The 24,097-nt window shown below is 41.5% G+C and overlaps 1 protein-coding gene across 3 annotated transcripts in view; it reads left to right on the plus strand.

Annotated features, from left to right (window-relative positions):
- Positions 1-24,097, plus strand: part of FRMPD4 (FERM and PDZ domain containing 4) — a gene marked incomplete at both ends in the record, with an annotated part of 758,614 nt that overhangs the window by 624,047 nt on the left and 110,470 nt on the right. The gene's annotated exons all lie outside the window — the stretch shown is intronic.

The raw sequence follows: 24,097 nt of genomic DNA on the forward strand, positions 1-24,097 counted from the left end.
AGAGTCTGGAGAGCCTGAAGCCATCAAATTTCACCAGAGCTGAGGCACTAGGATGGGTGAGGAAGAGGGAGTCATTAGTCATTTAAACCCAGTACCACATAGGAGCGCTGCTTCGATGGGAGTGAGGGCTGCCCACTCTCTGGCATTGCTGATGAGATGAGATTGCGTTGAGATCCGCCCAGGATGTGCCTTAGTGACTCGTCTTGTGTGGTTTTATCCACTGCGTGAAGTGGGTAATTAGCAGATCTAAGTTGGGGCATGGCTTTTTTTTTTTTTTTTTTTTTTGCATTACACGGGCCTCTCACTGTTGTGGCCTCTCCCGTCGTGGAGCGCAGGCTCAGTGGCCGTGGCTCACGGGCCCAGCCGCTCCGCGGCATGTGGGATCTTCCCGGACCGGGGCACGAACCCGTGTCCCCTGCATCGGCAGGCAGACTCAACCACTGCGCCACCAGGGAAGCATTTTGAGATGATCATCATATTGAACTGACAGAATCACACAAAATCCCAAACTGATACAAAAATAGTTATAGATATAAAATCTCTATGTATCTATCTATCAGTTGATCATATAATTGTAAATATGTTTATACCTAGTATGTATTCAGAAATTCAGAAATACATACATACATACATACATATAGAGAGTGTGTATGTTTGTATCACTGTTTCTTGATTTTTTTTTTCTATTATCTCCCCCACTGAAGGGAGCCTTTTAAAAAATTTTTCCCTAATTGCCCCTCAATGAAATTTTAATACCATGGACACTTTATATAAGTTTATATACTACATGTATATTGGTGCTTTATATATAAAAAGAGTAAGATTTTTGTGCCTTTTCCCCCCAAGAACCAGTTTTTACCCTCTTGGAAGTGATATCACCCCTACGGAGAATTCATGATGTATATGGCCATGTGTCTATGTATACGTGTGTCACCTTGCTGCACAAAAGAATTAGGATGTCAAATCAGATGTTATTTATTCATTCACAATGAATTCCACCTTTCAAGGAATGAATAGCCCCAGCTTCCATCCAGGTACCAGGAAAACTGAAGTCATAGGGGGAGAAAAACTGCTTGAAGAGTATTGACTCAAGTAAAATAAAATAAATTGGGTAGTCATGGAAATATTTTATCTAATGTATAGAAATGCCTGATGAACTATCCCTCACTCTAACACATAAAACCTTACTTTAGTGAAAAAATATATCTAACTCTATAATAGATAAAATATTGCCATCTCTTTGACAATGCTGAATGAAGTCTCAAAATCTGTTTTTTCCATCCTGCTTTATTTAAACACCCTTCAGACCACCCTTCCACCCTTTTACGGTAATACAAAAATTGTCTCATCCTTGTTACAGTGCAGTTGAGTAGTTGATAGCCCTTGAGAACCATCTTAGTTTTCTTAATTGGATTAGACTGCAGAATCTAGTCTCCTCAGGGATACATTTCAGAGCCATCTACTAAGGAGCGTTACTTCAGCAGATCTATTATGTGTTGTTTCGAGTAGTTCCAGCTTCAGGAGCGACCTCTTTCTGACCTTGCCTGCAAATCCTTGCGGTCCCCCAGCGGGGCCCGGGCGCAGTGATCGTGCGTCGGGGACTGGATTGGGCATGCTCTGTTCCACCTGGCAGCCGATGTTTAGCTCTCCATCTTCATCCTTATATAACGATGCTTTTGAGATTTCATTTTTTAAATTTCATGGATTTTGTAGACAGAAATCAGTTTTCAACCCATCAAGCCCCCTCACACTGCAGGCTGTGACCGTCCTCCTCTTCTAGGTTGCCGGAGCCAAGAGGTGACGAAATACTGGAGAACCAGCTTTGGCCAGATATTCAAAGAGCTAAAAATCCACTTGGAAGCTAAGCCCAGTCACTTAGAACCTCTGCCAACCAGCTGGTTTCAGGCAGTCATCTTTCAGTCTCAACCTCTCTTAAAGCTTGGTCTTTGCTGTCATTTAACCCAGGAAGTATGGATCCGATGCCAAGGAGATAGTTTCCTATGGTTCCTCACCTAAAGTGACATCTTTGGGATCTGACATTTGCATCTTGGTCTCTTACCATGCCCTTAGTATTTACTGCAGAGTTGAACGTTCATCAGTGCTGGGTGGTGCCTGCAAGTTTGATCTGGATCAGTGGCCGATCTTTTTTAATTGAGCTATTGAAACTATTAACCAGAACTTGGAGACATAGACTTTAGCTGTCACTTGTTGTCTCAATGATACAAAGAAGTACAAGGACGAAAAGCTAATTCCACAGCAAGGAGTCTGCTGCTCGGAATCACAAACGTGATTTATCAGACCAGGAACCTGCCCAGACATTATTGCAAAACCTTCCACTGCCAGGTCGCACTCATCATATCGTCTTTTCTTCCAGATTCTTCCTTCACAGACACCCTACTCCCTCCTTCTTCTCCCACTCCCTTCCTTGGGAAAAATCGTGTGCATAATGGTTCAGGAAGTTTAATGCTTGTACTTTGCAAGGGAGCTGTCATTTCTTTTTAATATTATCCTTCCTCCCAGGCAAAGCCCCATAGGAGCCCAGAAGGGAGATTCAGGGAGAAAATTAGTCCCTCAAAAGGAAATATTTCAATGCATTTTTTTTTATTGTCGTAAAATACGCATAACCTAAAATTTACCACTAGTGACATTCAGTACATTCATAATGTACATTCAACTAAGATTCTGCAGCCCGTTCCACTGTGTGGGAGTTCTCCCCGCACAGCGAGTAAATTCTCCGACATCAGCTGGATATTTCATTTGAACCTTTTGTTGTCTAATGATAATATTTGTGAAATTGGGCAGCGCAGTTATCTTTCCAGAGATCAAGCCACCATCCACTCAGCAGCTCCTTCCCAAATTCTCAGAATTCCAGGAAAACGCTGTGGGGACAGAAACCCAGGCACACAGGTGTGAACAATCTCAGATTTTAATATATCTGAACTTGAATACAGAAAGGGTTGCATTCCACTTTGCAGTAATAGTCACACACAGAAAATATTTATCTTTTCACGCAGCATAGGTAAGGTAAAAAGTATTGGCAATTATATTATTATTATCTATAAACCCCTAAATTCGATATGAGCCGAGAACAAGTGCTCAAACCCTTTGCCTACCCGAGCTCCATTTTTGTGCAATTTTACCCCATGAAACCCTTTCCGAGACATGGCTATCAAAAGTGAGTCATGGCCTTTTCATGCTTAATTTGCTTCTTAATTGTGCATGATTTTATAATGCTCATAAAAGAATACTGATAGGCGTTAACATTTCAAAGGCAACACTTTTCAGAAAAGGAGAGGTAGAATGATCTCCAGATATTTCTACCAAACCCACAGTTTTCAGGGCTCAATTTGAGACATAATGAAAGTCTACTTTGCATAATTATCATGTGAAACGATCTATAATTAAATGATGAAATATGATTATGCTCCAGTGTGTAGACCGGGCTTTATGTGAACTGAAACCATAGAGGTTTATTTCTTTGCTTTAACTTTGATCTGGTGTTTGTGGGCGTTATACAAACAAGCAATTCATTTCCGACAGTTTAAATTCCCATAGGATTTTTTTTTAATTTCCGGAGAGAAGGCAATGTCTTGAAGAATAACAGGAAACTTTAGTATGATTGCCTCTTCCATGGTCATAGACAGTGCTCACAAACTTTCAAAAGTGCCAATTATCAACAATTACATTTAGAGTTTTGTCTTAAAAATATTTTTAACAGCTTTTTAAACGTTTTTAATAGCTTTTCACATACCTGTATGAAAAGACCTGTTATTCATCATGAAATTCTAAAGCCTGAAAGGAGCCTTGCAAAAATTTCTAACCTTAATTCATAATCTTAATGGATAGCTTCTCTATTCTTCTAACAAGTTTAAAACTAAAACCATGGTTCTAAAATTTCAAATGGGGCATGACATCTCTGGAGTTCTTTGTGAAACCCCATGAAATATTGGTACATGAGACTTAAAATAACTGAACAGCTATGTTGGGCTACATTATATTTGTATTTTCCGAGTATTCTTTGCACACCAACTCTGTGCTCTCTACTGTGGCAGAGACTGAAAATGAAGAGATATTACACAGCCTTCCAGGGGTTTAGAATTGAGCAGTATTCGATTCTAAAATTGCCAGAAGGAGGCACTTATCAGTGATTTACCTGGAGAGATACTGGCTTAAAGCTTCAATTTTAAGTACATTTCATTCATTGACCTTTCCTGTCCTAAGGATTGGGGAAAGGCTACCATTGTTTAATCTTACTGGAGCATTTGTGCTTTTGACATGACTTTGAGAATCAAGAGAGAGGATTCCTTCTAGGTGCTAAACGAAGGAAGTGTTCATCTTTAAGGTGTCCCTAATGATAGTTTGGAAAATTATGCTCTACTGTATTTGTAAATGTGGTGATTTCCCATGTATATCTAGATCTAGGCCCAGCAAACTATGGCCCATAGGCCAAATCTGACCCTCCGCCAGTTTTTATAAATAAAGTCTTATTGAAACACAGTCATACGCATTCTTTATACATTTGTCCATGGCTGTTTTTGGGCTCCAGTGGCAGAGTTGAGTAGTTGTGACAGAGACTGTATGACCTGCGAAATCTAAAATATTTACTCTCTGGGGCTTTACAGAAAAAAATCTGCCAACTCCTGATCTAAATAATATGCTTGTACTGGTATTTGTAGGATTACCAACTTTAGACCTTATCTGCTGTTGCTTACTCTGCCAGAGAAGAGCTAGGTCACACTGTCCCCCACCTCCTCACACACCTCTTTTTCCAGTGTAGTTCTACCACTGATTTTAAGTGATTGATTATACTTTTATTTCTTTTTCCTTCTACTGAAAACAGCATGTTCTGATGCTAGTAATTTTCATTTAGTAGATGAAAATAGAATCCATGCACTCTTCCTGCTTACTCCTCCTAGCCCTCCCTTTTGTCTTCCATATTTTGTCTTTAATAATACAAAGGTTGGAAACATTTACAATTGTCCTGTAACCATTAATGAGTCTTTTGGGCCTTATCTATAGGTTGATTCTAAATTTTAAAACTCAGTGAAGAGTTTTAGGGCTTCTGTGGTGGCGCAGTGGTTAAGAATCCACCTGCCAACACAGGGGACACGGGTTCGAGCCCTGGTCCGGGAAGATCCCCCATGCCGCAGAGCAACTAAGCCCTTGCGCCACAACTACTGAGCCTGCACTCTAGAGCCCGCGAGCCACAACTACTGAGCCTGCGAGCCACAGCTACTGAAGCCCGCGCACCTAGCGCCCGTGCTCCACAACAAGAGAAGCCACCGCAATGAGAAGCCCGTGCATCGCAGCACAAAGTAGCAACTAGAGAAAGCCCACGCACAGCAACAAAGACCCAATGCAGCCAAAAATAAATAATAAATAAATAAATTTTTTAAAAAACTCAATGAAGAGTTTCAATTTTTATTACTAAGAAAATATTATTCATTGTTTAGCTAATTATTGCTGGTTATATTGCAACTATTTTACAATTTTTTGTTTTTCTAGCAGTCTCTGACTTTTTTTCATTTCCCCCCTTGCATGTCCTGCCTTAAATACTTTGTCCTTCTCAAGAGTAGAGTCAAATCTCTGAAACCACCTTCTTTCCCGTTCAACTCCTTCCTCAGTTTCTCCTCCTGCTCTAATCTGGATTGGTGACTTCCTAGGCCATTACAGAACGTCATTCTGTGACTTTTCTTCTTTCTTATCCCATGTAGCAGCCATGGTTTCCTTGATCCCATGTCTTTCTCTCTCTCGATTTTGTTGGAGCACATCTTCAGATAACTTGCTTAGAAAAGATGTGTGGGAAGTAAACTTCCTAAATCTTAGCATGTCTGGAAATATCTTTATTTTGCCTTCTCACTTGACATAGAAATCTAGGTTGAAAATGATTTTCCCACAGAAGATTTAAGTCAAGTTACATTGCCTTCACGCCTCCAGTCCTGCAGTCAGATAATGATCTGGTTCTCATCCCATTATCCTCAATGTGTCTTTTCTCTCTGGGGCTCTAAAGATAATATTTATCCTTGGTATATTAAAATTTCATTGTGATGCATCCAGGTGTGAAGGTGCTTTTATTGTCAGGCTAAGGGCTCTCAGGCTAAATGAACTATTCAGATTCATTTATTCGATAATTCCTTTCTCCCATTTGTCCTTTCTATTTTGGAATTTCTTTTTTTTTTTTTTTTTAGCATTTAGAGAAGAGTTAACACCTATTTTCGAAATTCTTATCATTCGTATATTGGATCTTCTGAATTGATCATCTGTAATTTTTTTCTTCTCTCTTCTATTTCCAACATTTTGTTCAATTTTCTGTAAGATTTTTTTAAAAAATTCATCCTTCAAGCTTTCTATTGAATTGACTATAAAATTACATATTCAGTTTCCAAGAGAACTCCTTTATTCTCATGTTTCTTTCTATTTTTTCTCCCCAGTAAAGTGCTGTAGTGCATATCCTTGGGCACATAGCTCTACCCAGTTACCGTATAGGATACAGGCCTAGAAATGAGATTGCTAAGACACATGTTATATGCATTTAAATTTTGAAACCTTATGATGGCCCTTCAGAAACAGGTTGTACCACCTTACAGTTTACTTCAGGGGGGAAAAAGTGGTATATTACTTTGCATTTATCGGTGATAATGAGTGTCTTTCAGAACCTTATTGGCTATTTACATTATTTTTATCTGTGTGCCTGTTCATATACTTCACCAATTTTTAAAATTAGGTTATTATCTTTTCTTTTTGAATTGTACAAGCTCTTTTTCTATTATGTATATTATATATTTTTCTGTCCTATATGTTGCAAATGTTTTCTTCCAGTGCATTGTCTTATAAATTTGCTTATGTTTTTACCTTTTTAAATTACAATGTAGTTGAACCTGTTTGTCTTTTCCTCTGTAGCTTCTAGATTTCACATTTTTACTTAGAAATGCCCTTCCTACCCCAACTCTAAATGTGTTCTTTAGTATTTTCTTCTAGTACTTTCATAGCTTAAATGTTACTGCTCTGTTCCTCAGTGTCCTCAACTGTGATTGATAAGAATACTGCATATCTAGTAGGTTTGTTGTGAAAATAAATGTGCTAATACATATATATAATCGAGAACGGTGTTTGGCAAGCTCAGTGCATGTTAGCAGCACCTGCTACTGTAATGGTACTGGTTCTCTTCTTCAGGGCCTAGCACGGTGCCTGATTTTAAAAATATGACTTAAAAGTTAGATAAATAAATGTAAATTATTGAAGAGAATGGAAACCACTTGCGAGGAAGAGAGAAGAGCATAAAGTTTTAATGCCCTTTTTTAAAAGCAGAGAGGGATTGGGGCAAAATCTCCCAGAGTTTTATCCTGGGTCTTTGATTTCTTTCTCCTATGGCTTGTGTGGCTCAGAGAATAAGTGTCACATTAATAAAGGTTGAAAGTAGTTTTCAGTTAAATTGAATTAAATGGATACTATTGTGACAATTAGGCATGCATAAAATTGCTAAATATGTGTCATTGAAAATGCCTTTGTTCCATATTTTGTTAAACATCACTTATGATCATAAGAAATCTGCATCTGGTAAAATGGATACTGCTGACACACATGAATTATTCTGGAAAATAATTGAGCTCTTTAAAAATTTCAGTATGCCATTAAGCATGCATGGCCTCTGAAAGCCTGAGATATTTTGAGCTTATTCCAATGAATCTAACAACATAAAATGAAGTAAAATTTTCCCAGAAGTTCTCTTAGTGAGACAAAAGGCAAAGGCAAATGGCCACAGCGAAAGGCCTATAAAGTGAACTTGGCTTGGACTCCAGTTGTTCAGGTAGGAATGTTCCCAAGTCCCAGCAGCTCCAGTCTGTGTGGGAACAACACAGGAAATTAAAATAAAGCGATGAAGAGCTGTTTCCTTTGTCCACAAGATGTTAGTACATCAGTTATCAACAGTGCAACAGAAGAGTTTTAAGACATATGCCTCTAACCTGTATGTTTTCCAGTCCTTGACAGAGGTCTGGATTCATACCCACATAATGGCAAATGTCTATTCAAGTCATCAAACTGTTTGTCATCAAGAATTGCTATTGCCTCCCGTAAATGCTTCTCCATCTGGGAACTCAGATTCTCAAGAAAGTCACTGGGAATCAAGATAATATAACAGAGGCCAGCATTCCCACCAGTGAGTGGGGAGCTGCAAGGTACAAGATATATGGAGGTTGGCTGGCTGTTTCATCTCTTGAGCTCTCTTCCTGGATGTCTCCCACTAAGCCAGGGCTTTTCATTTATTTATTTATTTTTAAATTAATTTTTATTTATTTTTTTTGGTTGCATTGGGTCTTTGTTGCTGCACGTGGGCTTTCTCTAGTTGCGGTGAGCGGGGGCTCCTCTTCATTGCGGTGCACAGGCTTCTCATTGCGGTGGCTTCTCTTGTTTTGGAGCACAGGCTCTAGGTGCACAGGCTTCAGTAGTTGTGGCACACGGGCTCAGTAGTTGTGGCTCACGGGCTCTAGAGCACAGGCTCAGTAGTTGTGGCGCATGGGCTTAGCTGCTCTGCAGCATGTGGGATCTTCCGGACCAGGGCTCAAACCCTTGTCCCCTGCATTGGCAGACGGGTTCTCAACCACTGCGCCACCAGGGAAGCCCCAAGCCAGGGCTTTTCAAAGTGTAATCCTAAGCCGTGCACCAGAATCACCTGGAGTGCCTTTTAGAAACACAGATTCCTGTGTAATATTAGATTTTAAAGTATGATTTAGGTTATCATCTAAGTTGGGTCCAAAAACTAAAATATTTTTAAGTAAATAGCATCAAAGTAGATATCATGGAAAATATCAGAACATTGTTACACTTTCTTTAATTATTTTAACTTTAATGTTTTTGTTTCCAAATGGAGACAGGTGGTGGGAAATTGATTATCTTGGAAGATAATGATCATTCTACTCTCAGTGACTGTTGTCTTCCACCTACTGAAATGGAAGGGCTTCCCTGCTTGAGTGGGGTCTGAGCAATGAAATACTCTGGTTTCCTCCCAGCGCTTTTCCCTGAGGTTGAACTTGCTCACCAGCACTTCTAGTCTAGCTGGAGTGCTCTCTTGAAACCACAGGACTACCTAACAAATGTCATGGAAGGACCACTGACATGATCTGAAGATCCATGCGCCTGGGTCATACCCAATAGCTCCAAAGTCAGGGTTGAGAATAAAAAAGCATGGGCTTACTGCTAAATTGTTTTCTAATGTGGTTGTACCAATGAATTCTCCAGAAATTTCCCTAGTGGTATTTGAAGTACTCTATAGCCTTCTCTCGAATTCAGTTCCCATTAACTTACACTCACCCAGATCTCACACTGTTCGTATTGATTATTGCCAAACAGAGCATATGATTCCGAATGTTTATTATGTGGCTGCCTGCCTAGATTCCCAGTCTTTTAAATTTTTAATCAGCGTAAATCTCAATCTAAGGTTGAGTGTTCTTGGAAATAATGCATATCTAGAGTTGATGGTGAGAGGCGAGATTGAGAGCTACAGGCTCTGCTCAGCATCTCAGTCAACCCAAGGATGTGACTTGACGGTTATTGCCTCTGACACATTAGAGTGTCATTAACATAAAAGTCATCTCTTAAACACATTGAATTGAACTCAATTAGTGTAATTGATTACCAGCCTAGCTGTAGGGATTTTGCAGCTTTAAGGAAACTGACAAACATTTTGCCCTTTTAGATCCTACAATTAGATTCACAAGGCACAGTCAATAAGCATCTTGCAGGCGCTAAATTCATCATCTGACACAGACAGAAATCTCTCTGAGTAGATGAACTGGATGAAAGACTAGTTGAAATGGTTTTCAGTGGTGGTATTGACAAATATTACTGAGTCCTTGAAGGATACATTTGATCATGAATTAGTGGAATCTATTTTGGATGTTAATTTGTACAAGCCCTAATGGATCCTTGATTTATTGTATCTCATTTGCTAAAACTGAAAGCATGACTGGAAAAATTTATCAGTCTGGGTTCTGATTTAAACTCTGTGGTCCTTTGAACTATAACCTTCAAAATGAATAATAGTCTGATTCACAAATAAAATTAATAATATGTGGGTTCAAGTTAATATTTAAGGACTATGTTTACCTTATTCTCTAAGATATCCTACTCTTCGTCTTCTAGAATATGGGGAGAATTTCAGGATTTTTATTCCCTCGACTCATTGCATACTAGATCCTAATCGTGTGATAGATTTTAGAGCCTCTGACCTTTCCAGGAAGGATGTGCTCTTGTGTACATAAAGGGTGTATGGCTGATATTGGACAGCATTCCAACTCGGCTAGTAGTTTTCCTCTCTAACCTCCTTTCTCCTCGATACTGTGCTCTCTCCTAAACACTCTGCCCCATTACCCGACAAGCAACACCTACAGTTGTCCCAACACCAGTTTCTTTTATGCCTCTATGGCTTTGCTTACTCTTCCCTTGGACTGGAGTATAACTCCCTTCCCTTTGGTAGTTACCGCTTCACATCTCTAGACTCACGTCATAGGCATCTTGTGTGTGAAGTCTTTCCTGGTCCCCATTCACTGCCCTTGGGTTAGACTGATGACCCCCACGGTTTGTACCCTAACAGTATGGGGTGAACCCTTCCATCACGTTTGCCTCTAGCAATCTGTTATACTCAGATGTTTATATATCTGGCGCCTCTTAGGGCTTTGGAGTTTCTTTGAGGGTAGGGGATTTCTCTGAAGGCATAGAACCAAGGAGAACTTCACAGTAAACTGGTGCTCACTAAAGCTTCCTTGAATAAAGGAACGAGTGCGTGATTAAAACAATGGCCTAGAGACTCCTCTCTCAAGGTCGTTATACATCTGTTTATTCTGCCTGGGATGTTTTTCTCATGGGTATCCCCCCAGCTTAGTTTCTCACTTAATTCAGATCTCAAAAATAGCCTCCTTAGAGAGGCCTCCACTCCCATCTTGTTAAAACAATCCACTCCCTCTTTTACTCTCTATCCTGCTGTATTTTTCTTCATAAAAACTACCAGCCCGTGACAATATGTGAAATAGTTCATGTTTATTTGATTTTTATTGTATCAGTCTTTCCATTAGAAGAGGGGTTAACAATTTTTTTCTGAAAAGGACCAGATAGTAAATATTTTAGACTTTGTGGGCCAGTCTCTGTCATAAGTACTGAACTCTGTCATTATAGCATGGAAACAGCTGCAGTGCATAAATAAATGGGTGTGGCTGTGTTCCAATAAAACTTTATTTACAAAAGCAGGCAGAGATCACATTTGGCTCATGGGCTATTGTTTGCCGATACCTGAACTATAATATAAGCTTGTTGATCTAAAACATAGCCACATCCTGGGCACCAGGCAGATAGAAAGCTTTTAGTAAATAGTTGTTGAATAAATGGTCGATACATTTGATCCACCATAAATAACAAAAGGGACTGATTTTGACTGAATTTGAAAACTCAGTTTCTGCCAACTTGAAAGAAAATGGTACACGAAATCTTCAAATGAGCATATCAACTCTTCTAAAACATAAAAGCATTAGCCAAGATCTCATCCAGCTCTCAAATTCAGTGATATTCTCTTCTTGCAAATTTGACTGTATGTAATGTCAACCAAAGATAAAAGTTTACTAAGAATACTTTGACAGAGAGACAAAGAAAGCATGCCTCAATTAAGATAAAAAGAGTTCGCATCTCATTTAAATTAGGCAAATAGAAATGGATTCCACAGTGGTCAGTACACGAATTCAAAGTCTTCACTGTCTTTAAAGGTTTATATGTGGAAAATATGTTTCATTCGGAAAGAAATGTTTTTTTCATAGGTATTTTGGGGAGGGTTTTTGTTGTTTTTGTTTGTTTTTGAGAACCATTGGTGTAAATTTAAGTATGGTTGATGCATTATAAATAAATATTAGTTGGATAATTGATCTCAATGCTGCTCTCAAAGCAGACGTATTTATTATGTCTTGGCTAAGAATCAAAAAAGAAGCTAGAATTATATTTTTCGCTGGAGGCCAGCTCAAGGAGACTCCATCTGTGCCGTCCAAGGGGCAGGGTTTGTTTCCTGGGACTTACAAGGTTGCTTCATGGAAGAGAGAGGCACGGTACCTGGCTCTGGCAGGAAATGGATGAGTGTGGGCTCAGACAAGGAAACCAGCAAGTCCCATGAAAGGCACCCAGGGCCTAGCAGCAGCTGGGACCCGTTAGCACCACTAGGCTCAAGGGGCCTGGCGTGGAGCATGCTGAGCCTTGGAGCCGTGCAAGGGGCCTGATGTGACTGCAACAGTAATCAGAGTGGGTGAAGTCACTTCAGACCTGCACCAAACCAAGGACGGAGGAGGGGGATGAAATACTCTGATCTCTTTCTCCTCCTCACCTCACATTCCCCTGCCAGCACCTCCCATTGGTTGAACCCAATGGAAGCCAGAGGGCAGCGGGCCCACATGTTGCCACCCACAGGATCAAAGCTCCCAGCGCACAGGACACGTAGAAAAGGAGCCAGGCGTGGATCTAGGGGGTGCGGAAGTGAGGTTCAGTTCTCTTGTTATGGGGCTTAGAACAAGGGAAACATAAGCAAACAAAACCAACTCAAAACAGAAAAGATGTGTAACCTTGGGCAGTTATGTAGTTTTTTTTGTTTGTTTTTTGTTCTTGCGGTACGCGGGCCTCTCACTGTTGTGGCCTCTCCCGTTGCGGAGCACAGGCTCCTGACGCGCAGGCTCAGCGGCCATGGCTCACGGGCCCAGCCGCTCCGCGGCATGTGGGATCCTCCCAGACCGGGGCACGAACCCGTGTCCCCTGCATCGGCAGGTGGACTCTCAACCACTGCGCCACCAGGGAAGCCCAGTTATGTAGTTTTGTGTCTAAGAAAACTAAGTACTCTAGGTAGAGGGTAGGAATAATTATTTTAATGAAGAAAAGATTAAGAGATCACAAGTTTTTAATTAACACAGGACTGTTATCTTAAACCTTTGATACTGTGATTTCCTTACCAATGCCATTTAACTTCCATCAGAAGTTCTTAGTCGTCAAAGTGAGCCCTTACCACTTAATCACTTTTTGAAATCTTTTGTGTAAAGATTAGAAGATCATGAAATTTATAAAGTGCGCCTAATCGTCTCTCTAAAAATACCTCTTTTATAAAGATCAATTCATGTTTTAAAATATTATCTTACATCAGGGTTTCTGTAACACACACTCTTACAGTTTGAATTTATAAGAACCATGGGATTGTTTTCACTTTCTAAGTATAAAATTATAATATAAATTTTCAAAGAATATGCGTAGATCACAGGGATATACAACAGCCCCTTGGGATGGGGAGGACACCTCCTTTGTCTTCACCCCTCCCCCCTCCAAGTACTGCACTAAAATATGCGTAGAATCCAATTTGATGGAGAAAAACTCTCACACCTAAAGTGATGATTTTAACATGTTTGAGAAAGGCTTTGCTCATCGTTATCAAGTCTTTTGTTCAAAAATATATTTTCCTATAGGTCCAAAAAAAAAAAAAAGGGTAATCAATCAAGAAGAAAAAGTCTGTCCAGCCATGCAGTACTTTATGCTCTGTAAGCAACAGGTATCCATGAAATCTTAGATTTGTGGTGGTTGGATTTCCAAACCCCAGAGGGTTCAATCTAGTGGAGCCCAAAGCAAGAGCACATGTAAGAACCATCAATTTGTGTGTCCCTTAGTCACTCAAACTTGGGGCCACTGTCTCATCTTGGTGGCTGGGGTAGGATCAGATAAGCAGGATGGAAAGGCACCATTTCCCATAAGCAGCATGCTAACTTCACTTTTAGGTTTCTGAAAATGCCACTGAATATTTCTGAATGTGAAAGCTGGACTTTTCAAGAGTTGTGTTGAGCTTTGTGATATCAGCAACTCTGTCCATCATGTTTGAGTATATAAAGCATCCTTTGGGCCCACACCGTGAGTCAGGAGCCCCCTGGATCATACAGAACAGAAATGTCCACATTTGGTGCTTTTGTATGCCTATTAGTAAAAAAGTTTTAAACACGTGCCCCCTTAATATATATTCATTTATTCATACTGTATATATATAAAACATATGTGGCTGTAAAGAATAGATGTTAAAATGAGTTGAAGGTGAAATATACATTTTAATCACTTGTAAACAGTTTTGCTATCACTGCTGCATTAACAATTATGATATTTTAAATGACAGCAGAGTTATTGAGGGTGCTGATTTATTTTTGAGCATCTTGGTTTACCACTTCATGGATAAATCTTGAAGGTCTGGTTGCAAGTTCATCTTATTTCTTTACTTGGTTTCAGTCATTGTCGTTGGAGAAAAAGGGAACTGCAGAAACATATGAAGAGGCAAATGGACAAAGGGATTCACCAACTTGCTTATTAGATCAGGAAATACTGTTTTTCAATTCCATCCATGCAAGGGATTTTGTTGAAATTCAGCTGGAGAGTTTCCATATTCCTTGATGTCCTTCAACTGTTCTCACAAACCAAATGGAAGATGTTGCCATTTATCATATTTAACGAATGAGTCCACAGTTCGCTGAAATGCTTTATTTGCAGGTTTTTTAAAACAGGTTAGAAAAATTCACTTTCAAGTTTTCAAAGGCTGCTGTTTTGATAGATACAGATTTGCATAATTTTCGGTAAAACAAGCACAGAATGGTAGAATCATTTCCAAACATCTGTTTCCCAATATTCTTACCACAATCCAAGTTTCTTTTACAAAATAAGTTACTTTCTCATTCATTATTGTAATATCTCCTTTACTCTGAAGAGACGACACTTTTAGTTCATTGTTACCAGGTAGCCAACAACCCCTGTGTAGGACAAAAGATTTTCATAGTCACTCTAATGTACTTTAATGGTTTTGTTTCAAAAGCAGCCGTGTTGTTGACATGCTAAAGCACTTCACTTTCTTTGGTGCCAAAGCTTGCATTGAATTCTTTCAAGCGGTCATTCATCTCTAAATTTACCATGGAACCTTGTTTTGTTGTAGTCACAGCTGCTACTCCATCATTTTATACTTTTCTATGTTTGTCCCGGTATCTCAGTATCTTGTAGGGCTCGACAACCAGAGTGTTGTTCTTGTTCAGAGTGTTCTTTTATATTATCATATAAAATTTAGAATTCTCTTTGTTGGATTCTTTAAAAGGACTGTTGGTATATCTTTATTAGATGCCATTAAATCTATATATTAATTTGAAAAGAACTGAAAATTTTCATATTTAGTCTACCCATTAAGGAAAAATTCCATTTCTTTCAAGTCCTCCTAAAATTCTCTAACAAGATTCCTCCAGACATTTTGCAGTTTCTAAGTTTAAGCATTCTGGATTATCTTGGCTTTTTAAGTACTATGTAGGTTTCCAAGCTTGACTAAACAGTTCTTAATCTTTAAATGCTCCTGACATGTTGTGGGAATTGACTGACAGTGGCCTGTGGAATTGATTAGTGAAGGTCAAGTTCCTCTGAACCCATAATCTGCATATTCACGAAGGCAAAAAGCCTGAGACTCACTGTGTTGTGTGACCTGGAAACACATCATGTCCAGTTATCTATGTTTATATTAAATTTAACTCATCTTCAGTGGTGGGATTTGGTTGGGCTCTTTTGATCCTAAAGGACAGAGGCTTGCTGGGATTTGTTAAAAAAAAAAAAAAGGAGCGGGGAGGGGGGAGTTGAGTATAAAAATACATACTGTAGATCCTAAGAGAGATGGAATCTCATGGACATATGAGAATGCAAATGCCGCGTGGCTGAGCCTCCTAGCCTCATGGGAAGCAGCTCTAGGAGGTAGTTCCAGGTTCAGAGAAGCTTCAGGACCCTCATTAGCAGGACTTCCTGGATCTCCTTGCGTGACGTCACTCCACAGTATGATTTCTCTCCAGGTGGCATCTCTTCTTTTCCAACTACCCTTTCTCCTTTCCTTCAAAGACGCCGTTTACTCATAGTTTCTGTTTTCTCACAGAGCCAATGTAAATCCTACCCTTAAACTCGTGAGTGAGTGTCATCGTATTGCATTTCTGCTGTTTGGCAATTGGAATATAATCATGTCGAATATTCAGAAGTCCCCGGAATATCTGCAGAACAGACATTCAAACAGGCCTTCGTGTTTTTCAGTCCGAAGATACCGGCGTCTGAGCCTGCATGGTCCCCTGAAGTTCACTGACTTTGCCATTTCTTTAGGCTCAGCCTCTGCATCCTGGTGCTTTGCTAGACTTACCACCAAGCTCTCTCTCCTGAACTTGCTGCCACCTCACAGGGGTCCTCTGCCCTTGACTCCTAAGCCAAGTTGCTCAGAGTTTCACGAAACAAGTCAGGAGAGAGGCTTTCTGCCATCACCTTTTTCTCTGGGCCCTGGTAAATGCATCTTCCCTGAGGCAAGGGACTGAACGAAGCCTACCTTACTAGACCTGGGAGAGGAAGAAACTCAATGAGAACAAAGCAAAAATTCTTTTCAATATGTTATTTTGCCGCACACATCATCGTAATTTTGACTTGCTTGAAACCGATCTCGGGGTTTCTAATCTACCTCATAGTCCCTGTCAGTTGTGACCTATCAAGCTCAGTGATTCACACTTCTGCTTTCTTTTCCTTCCTACTTACATTCTTATTCTGGGGAACTCCAGTTTGCCTTGCGCAGCACTTTTGCTCAGAGTCAGTCTGTCTTTCTTTCTTTCTTTCTTTTTAAATAAATTTATTTATTTTTGGCTGCGTTGGGTCTTCGTTGCTGTGCGTGGGCTTTCTCTAGCTGCTGCGAGCACGGGCTACTCTTCGTTGCGGTGCGGGGGCTTCTCATTGCCGTGGCTTCTCTTGTTGCGGAGCACAGGCTCTAGGCACGCAGGCTTCAGTAGTTGTGGCACGCGGGCTCAGTAGTTGTGGTTCGTGGGCTCTAGAGCGCAGGCTCAGTAGTTGTGGCGCACGGGCTTAGTTGCTCCGCGGCATGTGGGATCTTCTCGGCCCAGGGCTCAAACCCGTGTCCCCTGCGTTGGCAGGTGGATTCTTAACCACTGCGCCACCAGGGAAGTCCAGAGCTTTATTAAGCCCCCTCACAGGCCACAACAGGGCTTGTGAATTGTTGGCTTGGGAGCCACGACTACCTAAGTCCAGTTCAGAGATATGAGAAAGTCATGAAGAATAGATCATGAGGTGCCTGTGGCTGCCATGTCAACTGGGATAATAAGGGGAGAAGTTTCCTCTGGAAGTGTCGATAGTGTTTTTGTAAAATGTAGCACATTTAGCCATAAATGGTGTAGAGAATAGGGGTGGTAGAGAGAATCCTTTGGGGATGTGGCATTTCAGGGTTTTTAAGTACTACTGAAAACACTAATTACAGATCGTATGAGTGAGCTTTTGGTGCATAACAAACATCCCCCAAATTCAGTGTCATGCAACAGTCATCATTTGTTACCCATCGTTCAGCTGGCTCATCTAGGTTGAGGAGCTGGACAGCTCTGCTCCACTTGGCTCCTCACTGAGTTGCCAGCTCTGGTCTGTTCTACATGTGTCCGTTCCAGAGCCCAAGCTGAAAGGGTGGCAGCTGCCTTGGGAAGGTCTTCTCAAGGTGACAAGAGAAAAGCAAGAGCTCGTGCCCAGCTAAACAAGTGTGTTTTGCTTGTCACATCTGGCCTCAGCCATGTCACATGCTTTGGGCAACGAGATGTTAGCAGAGTCAAGGGGTGGAGAAGTACGTACTGTGTCCAGTGGGAAGGCACTGAAAAGCAGTGTGGCGTCCAGTGGCAAATCACATCCTGGGGAGCAAATGAAGATAATTCAGTCTGCGACCCACACCAGGGCTACCAAGATGAGAATATTATATATTGATGCTTAATGCTCTCATGGAATCACAGCTGCCCATCCCTGAAAGGTCACACCAACAATGACCTTCTCAAGCAGAACTGAGGCATGTATGTTTATTTATACTCCTTTTCATTCCAGTCTTAACTACCCAGGGGTCCCACCTGCTACCATCTTCCTAGATTCTTTAACTCTACACCAAAGGGAATGGCTTCTAAATTTGGGTCTTCCTTCCAGAATCTTTCTACTCAGCACATATTCCAAAAAAGGACCTCACTGGCTCTAATGAGTGCATGGTAAACTGAAATTACTTTACGTTTTCTTACAGGACACATTTTACTAGTCAAAATAATTCTTTGTGATACATTGAATGTATCAGTCTTTTATTTCTGCTGAGGAAGAAAGCCTCCCAGAGTTCAAAGAAAGCCCTTTCTTTTTGTCGTGGGGAGTTAGGCAGCAGGATTCCCATCATTCCTTTTGAAATGAATCTTTCAGAAATAGCAAGATTGCTCATTCGATCTCAATGGACACATCTTCCATCTCAATTAATGCACTCTGGATTTTTAGGTCAGAGATTTCTGGCCGATCTATGTGTGTTTGTTGGAGAAGGTTGGGGCAGGGGCTGAAAGTTTGTGTAGCTCATCAGCTGTATTCTTCAAGGCTCAGCATCAGAATTCACTGAAGCATGTTCAGCAGGTAAAAAAAATGTTGCTTTTTCAGCTCATTATAAAAGTACTCAAATGTTTATCAAAAATATTGCAAGGAGAGAGCCAAAAGGTACTTGCCTAACACAAAGAACAGAAGATGTTTCATGGGGGAACATTTTAGTGTGGATCCTTTCTTACTGGAAAAGAGACAGGGATTGATTATTTTTAGATAATGTATTCTGAAAATATAACCTGTTTAGCAAGAATATGATAATGCCATTGGAAGGTTATCCTCAAAGTGCAAGCAAAACAAAAAGAATTAAAAAACCATAAACAAAAAAGAAAATACTAGAACAGGCAGCGAACACATCATACGCACGTGCTTGTAAGTCTCAAACTTTGTTGGGGTGGGAAAGTGATATGGACCAAGGGCAGATTCTCTGTTGACACAGAGGTCGGCAGCACCTGAGGTGAAAGGGCCTGCTCCTGGGTCTCACTCCCTAAAAGGGATTTAGTGCTTCTCACTTGCCCCATGACCCGGGCTCATTCCCCAGCCCTAGACTCCAGGGTCACTTAATAGTCTTTGAAACATGGCGGAGGAAAACTTACTACCCGTGATTCAGTCGCTAGAGAAGCCTAGATTTTATTCTTCTGTATTCTGGTACTGTTTTGCCTCTTGCGTATCAATATATATTTGCGTTTCCTGTGTCATTGAATTTGACGTGATTCTTCAGATTGAAGTCTCAGAGCTTACCTGGGATTTGTGAGGCATCTCACCGAGAGTGGGCTATAGGCAATTGAAACGTTGAGTTTGTCTTCATATTTTAAGGTTGAATGGGTTCATAATGTCTGAAACATATGCCTTTCTGTTCATTGCCCTCAAGAGATGAAAATAACAGCTAATGCTTTTTGAGTGCTTCTTACATGTCAGAGAGTTTGCTACCTGCTTGACATTTTATTCATTCATTTAATTTTCACAATGATCTTATGAGGTTGTTTCCATTATTATCACCACTTTGCAGATGAGGAAACTGAGGTGCAGGATGATGAAGTTATTTGTCCACATCACACTGCTGGGAAGTGGTGGGACCAGGATTCGAACCCAGAGAGTCTGGCTCCACAGTCGCATTCCAGACTACCACACCAGTTCTCGTGTTGGCCCCATACCTGGGCATTTGTGTGTTTCCTGTACAAACCGTGAAGCATTAGCTCCAGAGAAAATGTCTCCTGCAATTTGGATCCATCGAGACATGGGACTTGCATTAGATAATGTGCTTAAAGGTCCATCTCCCTGGGACCGTCCTGTGTGTGCAGGAAGAAGGTTCCAGAGTAGGAGTCCCACCCCTGCTCTGTCAGAGTGGCTTCCAAATATGTTAAAAGCCCAATGATTTCTTGCCATATCTGCCCTCACCCTGGTCCAAGCCACCATGATATTTTGTCAGGATTGATGCAGTGGGCCCTGAAATGCCGTCCCTGCTTACCCGTGCTCCCTCCTGTCTGTTCTCAGTATGGCAGCTATCACATCATTTCTCCACTCAGAACCTTCAAACAGCTTCCTGTTTCACTCACAACAAAACACAAAGTCCTTCTAAGAGCCTGTGTCATCTTCAGCCCATCATCACTTCTTTACCACTCCCCTCACTGTCTCCACCCTCCCCCCACCACCAGCTGCCCGGCCGTCCCTTAGGCATGATCTCACAGGCATAGCTCACCACAGGACCTTTGCACTGCCGAAATGCCCCTCCCCCCCAGACATTTCCTGACCCCTAGCATGATCTCACAGTACCCTCGCCTGGCAGCTCTCCAGCCTTCCTCCCTGCATTGTATTTCTCCTTAGTACTTAAAATGACCTGATATGCCATATGTTTTACCAATTTATTAGGTTATTCCCTGTGTCTGCACACTGGAGTGAATATTTTATTTTTTTATTCTGCTTTCGTTCCTGTTGTACCCCCAGAACTGAGAAGCCAGTGGGGATTCAATAAACATTTGTTGACTAAATGAATAAATGAATGCACTATAGAGTTGTTATGGAGAATTAAATGAACTAACATATGGAAAGCATCTCAGAAAAGGCTTAGCATGAAGTTAGTGTTTAATAAATATCAGGTATTAATAAAATAATATTGTAATACTCATTAAGTGAATGATGAATTAAAAATTGGAGACCATTACTTTATCATGTAGTGGAAAGAGGATAATCTATCTAGAGATGCTTTGAATATTTTAACTTACATTTGCAATGGATGCTAGGGGAGGTAGTCAGGGACATCAGTCAAGTCCCCTTTTCCTATTGTCCAGAAGGCACTAGAACACACCCTTCCCTGGGCAGGTGAATGATCCCCAAACATTGCTGCACTTTGGAATCACCTGGGAAGTCTTTTTAAAAAATTGATCCAGGGGCCTCCCTGGTGGCACAGTGGTTAAGAATCCGCCTACCAATGCAGGGGACACGGGTTTGAGCCCTGGTCCAGGAAGATCCCACATGCCGCGGAGCAACTAAGCCCGTGCGCCACAACTACTGAGCCTGTGCTCTAGAGCCCACGAGCCACAACTACAGAAGCCCGTGTGACACAACTACTGAAGCCCTCACTCCTAGAGCCTATGCTCTGCAACAAGAGAAGCCACCACAGTGAGAAGCCCTGGCATGTCACAACTAGAGAAAGCCCGCACGCAGCAACGAAGACCCAATGCAGCCTAAAGTAAATAAATTAATTTTAAAAAAATTGATCCTGGCTTCCACCCCTACATAGTCTCATGTGATTGGTCTGGGATGAAACCTGGGCATTAGGGCTTTTTAAAGCTCTCCAGGTGATTCTAATATGCAGTAAAGTTTGGGAACCACTACTAGAAGCTTTTCACAGTACTGGCAGCAGCATGGGGACTCATCTTCCCTAGTCCGGCTCTACAGGTGGAATTGAGAGTTATGCCAGCCAGAGTTTGATTCTCTGTAATGCAGTTCCTACTACCATTAGCAAGTCACATCACCTCTACAACCTTCATCATTCAGAATGCCTTCTGTGGATTCTGGTGCAAACTCAGAGCTCAGGGCCAAAAAAATGTGGATTTCCCCTCCCTTTTTTCCTTTGTTCCCTCTGGGGAATAAAAGGAGAGACTCATTTCCAAATGTAGCTAGAGTACAGCACACTCTTGTTACCGAGTCCAAGCTCGCACTGCTCACCACACGACAGGCCAGTAGATCAAGAGAGGAGTTGTTGGGGCAAGGAATAGCGACTTTATCTGGAAAGCCAGCAGACCGAGGAGATGGTGGACTACTGTCCCAAAGAACTATCTTACTCGAGTTAGAATTCTTTTGTACGAAGGGCGGAGGGGGTGCGTCTGGTTATTGCAAACTTCTTGGTGTGAGAATCCTTTGTTCTTATATTGGTCTGGTCACAATGTTCCTATAAACCTCCAACAAGGCATTTGTTGTTTTCTGTTCTGCAACTTTTAATCTGTATATAAATGAGAAAGTGTTGTACCTTTAAAGGTCAGAGCCTTGAGAATGGGCTATCCTGTATATTTCAGGCTGTAGGCAGCATTCTTTTACAAAGGTGCAGAGGCAGCATGACTAAGCACAGACAACAGAGCACAAGGGTTAGAGCTGAAGGAATAGATCCAACATGGAGTCAGTTTGTTCTTCTCTGTTACACTCTGAGATGGAGCCGTCTTACAGAGGAGACAAGAGAACAGAGCAGTGTCCACGACCCCCCAGGTAGCCCCACTCTCTCTCAGGCATACACAGCCGGGCCTGTTTTAGGCCTGTGAGAGATCAATGTGGAAGGTCAAGTTCCGCCCAGCAGGGCCCGCTGTAGGAGTATGAGAGGTCCTCCTGGTGTCCTAGTTCCCAGCCCTGACTTCCCCACCTGTTCCCTGTGTCTCAGTCCCTCCCGCCCAGGGCCCCATCTGCAGCTCCTACCCTGGACGCTGGGGCTCACCCTACATAGGTTCTGCTGGTTTAATCAGGGTTTTGAATTCTTTCCTTCAGACTGCCAGGCCTCTCCATGTGACCTTCTGCCCACCTGAGGTCTGCCCACCTCCCTTCGTCCCAAGTGCGTGCGCCACCACGGTAGCCATGTCTACTCTCTGGGTCCAGACAAACGTCTACAATTTCACAGAAGACAGCCCCTGCCCCTTTGGCCCTATAACACCACCACTCTGAACCTGGATGTTTCTAGAATGGTGGTGAGACATTGGGGATAGCACCCTACCAAGGCCAGCTTCATGGGCTTGTGACCCATGCAGTCACAGAAGGCCCTGGGCTGGGTTTCACCTTCTGCCGTCTTGAAGTTCTTAATCATGTTGGAAGGAGGGCCCCTGCATTCTCATTTTGTACTGTCCTTGCAAATTATGTAGCTGGTCAAGCACGTGACAGAGAATCAGAAGACCTGGTGTGAATCGCACCTGGCTTACACCTGAGAAGCGTTTGACCTTGGCCCAGTTATTCTTCCTCTCTGGGCATTTACAAAGAGGAGGTGGGCGGGGTCAAACTCCGTCTATCTCAGCGGCTGTGAAGATGAAATAAGGTAACAGATGAGTGTGTCAGCACGTGGCACACAACGGGTTCCTTAGCAACTAACACTTCACTTTTTCCTAGTGTTCCAGATCACAAACTGCTAAATCTAAAAGACATTTCCTTCCTTTCTGTTTCAAAGGGATTTTAAACTTTTATTTTCCTATCCAGCGATATATGCCAAAAGGACAGATTTAGCGGGTTTTCAATGATTTTTCTTAACTCTTACTCATTACACTGGAGGACAATAGGATTCCTCCTTCTCTGTCCTTCTTCATTACATTTGAACAATATGTTGTCCAGATGGCATATGGAGTAGCATCTTTCAAGGTATTTTAAAATGATCTTCTTTTACTTATTGAAGAAGATTAGTGGGAAAAAAATTGAATTAAGGCCGTGTCATTGAAATAATCTTGGCTTACATATTTAAGGAGATTTCTAGTGTTCAAACTAATAACTCTTCCCCCAAAGAAGTCTGCCTGGATGATGTGCATGAGTGAAGACTTCATTAAGAGTCACCGAAGTTGGTTTTCAACCCAACTCTCTGGCATACCAACCATGGGCCCTGAGTAACAATAAGCCACTGTTTTGATCTCAGTTTCCTCCTTGGCAAAATGCAGATAATAATACCTGCTCCACTCCTTCATTCTCAAGGTTGTTTTGTGGATCAAATGAGCTATTCGTGGAAGCATTTTGAAAATTTTTGAATGCTGTACATTTTTCAAGTTTGGATTATCGATAAGACTTCCGAAGTTTAAGTGTTAACAAAAAGATTCATTTAAATCATTTGAAAGTCTCTCTGGAACAGAAATGCCAAGAGTTAGTTCTTCAACTTCTTTGGAAACGGGGACTGTATTTGACACCAGGATAACCTGTTGCCACCAAAACGATGCCCATCACTTCAATTTCACTGGAGCCAAAAGCCATATGCGTTACCCACTAAATGTCCAGAACCCTCTGAGGTTCTTTCTCAGCACATCAGTTATAATTTGCTAGTTTTCCACAAAGAAATATCTTTTTCTCTATTTAATTCAATCATTTATTGAGAATCCACTACGTGCCAGGCACTGTTCTAGGCACCTGGGATACATCAGTGAATGAAACAAAATTCCTTGCCATCACAGAGCTTACCTCCTAGTATGGAGAGCAGAACAATGAAAATACGCAT

The sequence above is a fragment of the Leucopleurus acutus genome (assembly GCF_964270905.1).
Source record: "Leucopleurus acutus genome assembly, chromosome: X".
Taxonomy (NCBI): Eukaryota; Metazoa; Chordata; class Mammalia; order Artiodactyla; family Delphinidae; genus Leucopleurus; species Leucopleurus acutus.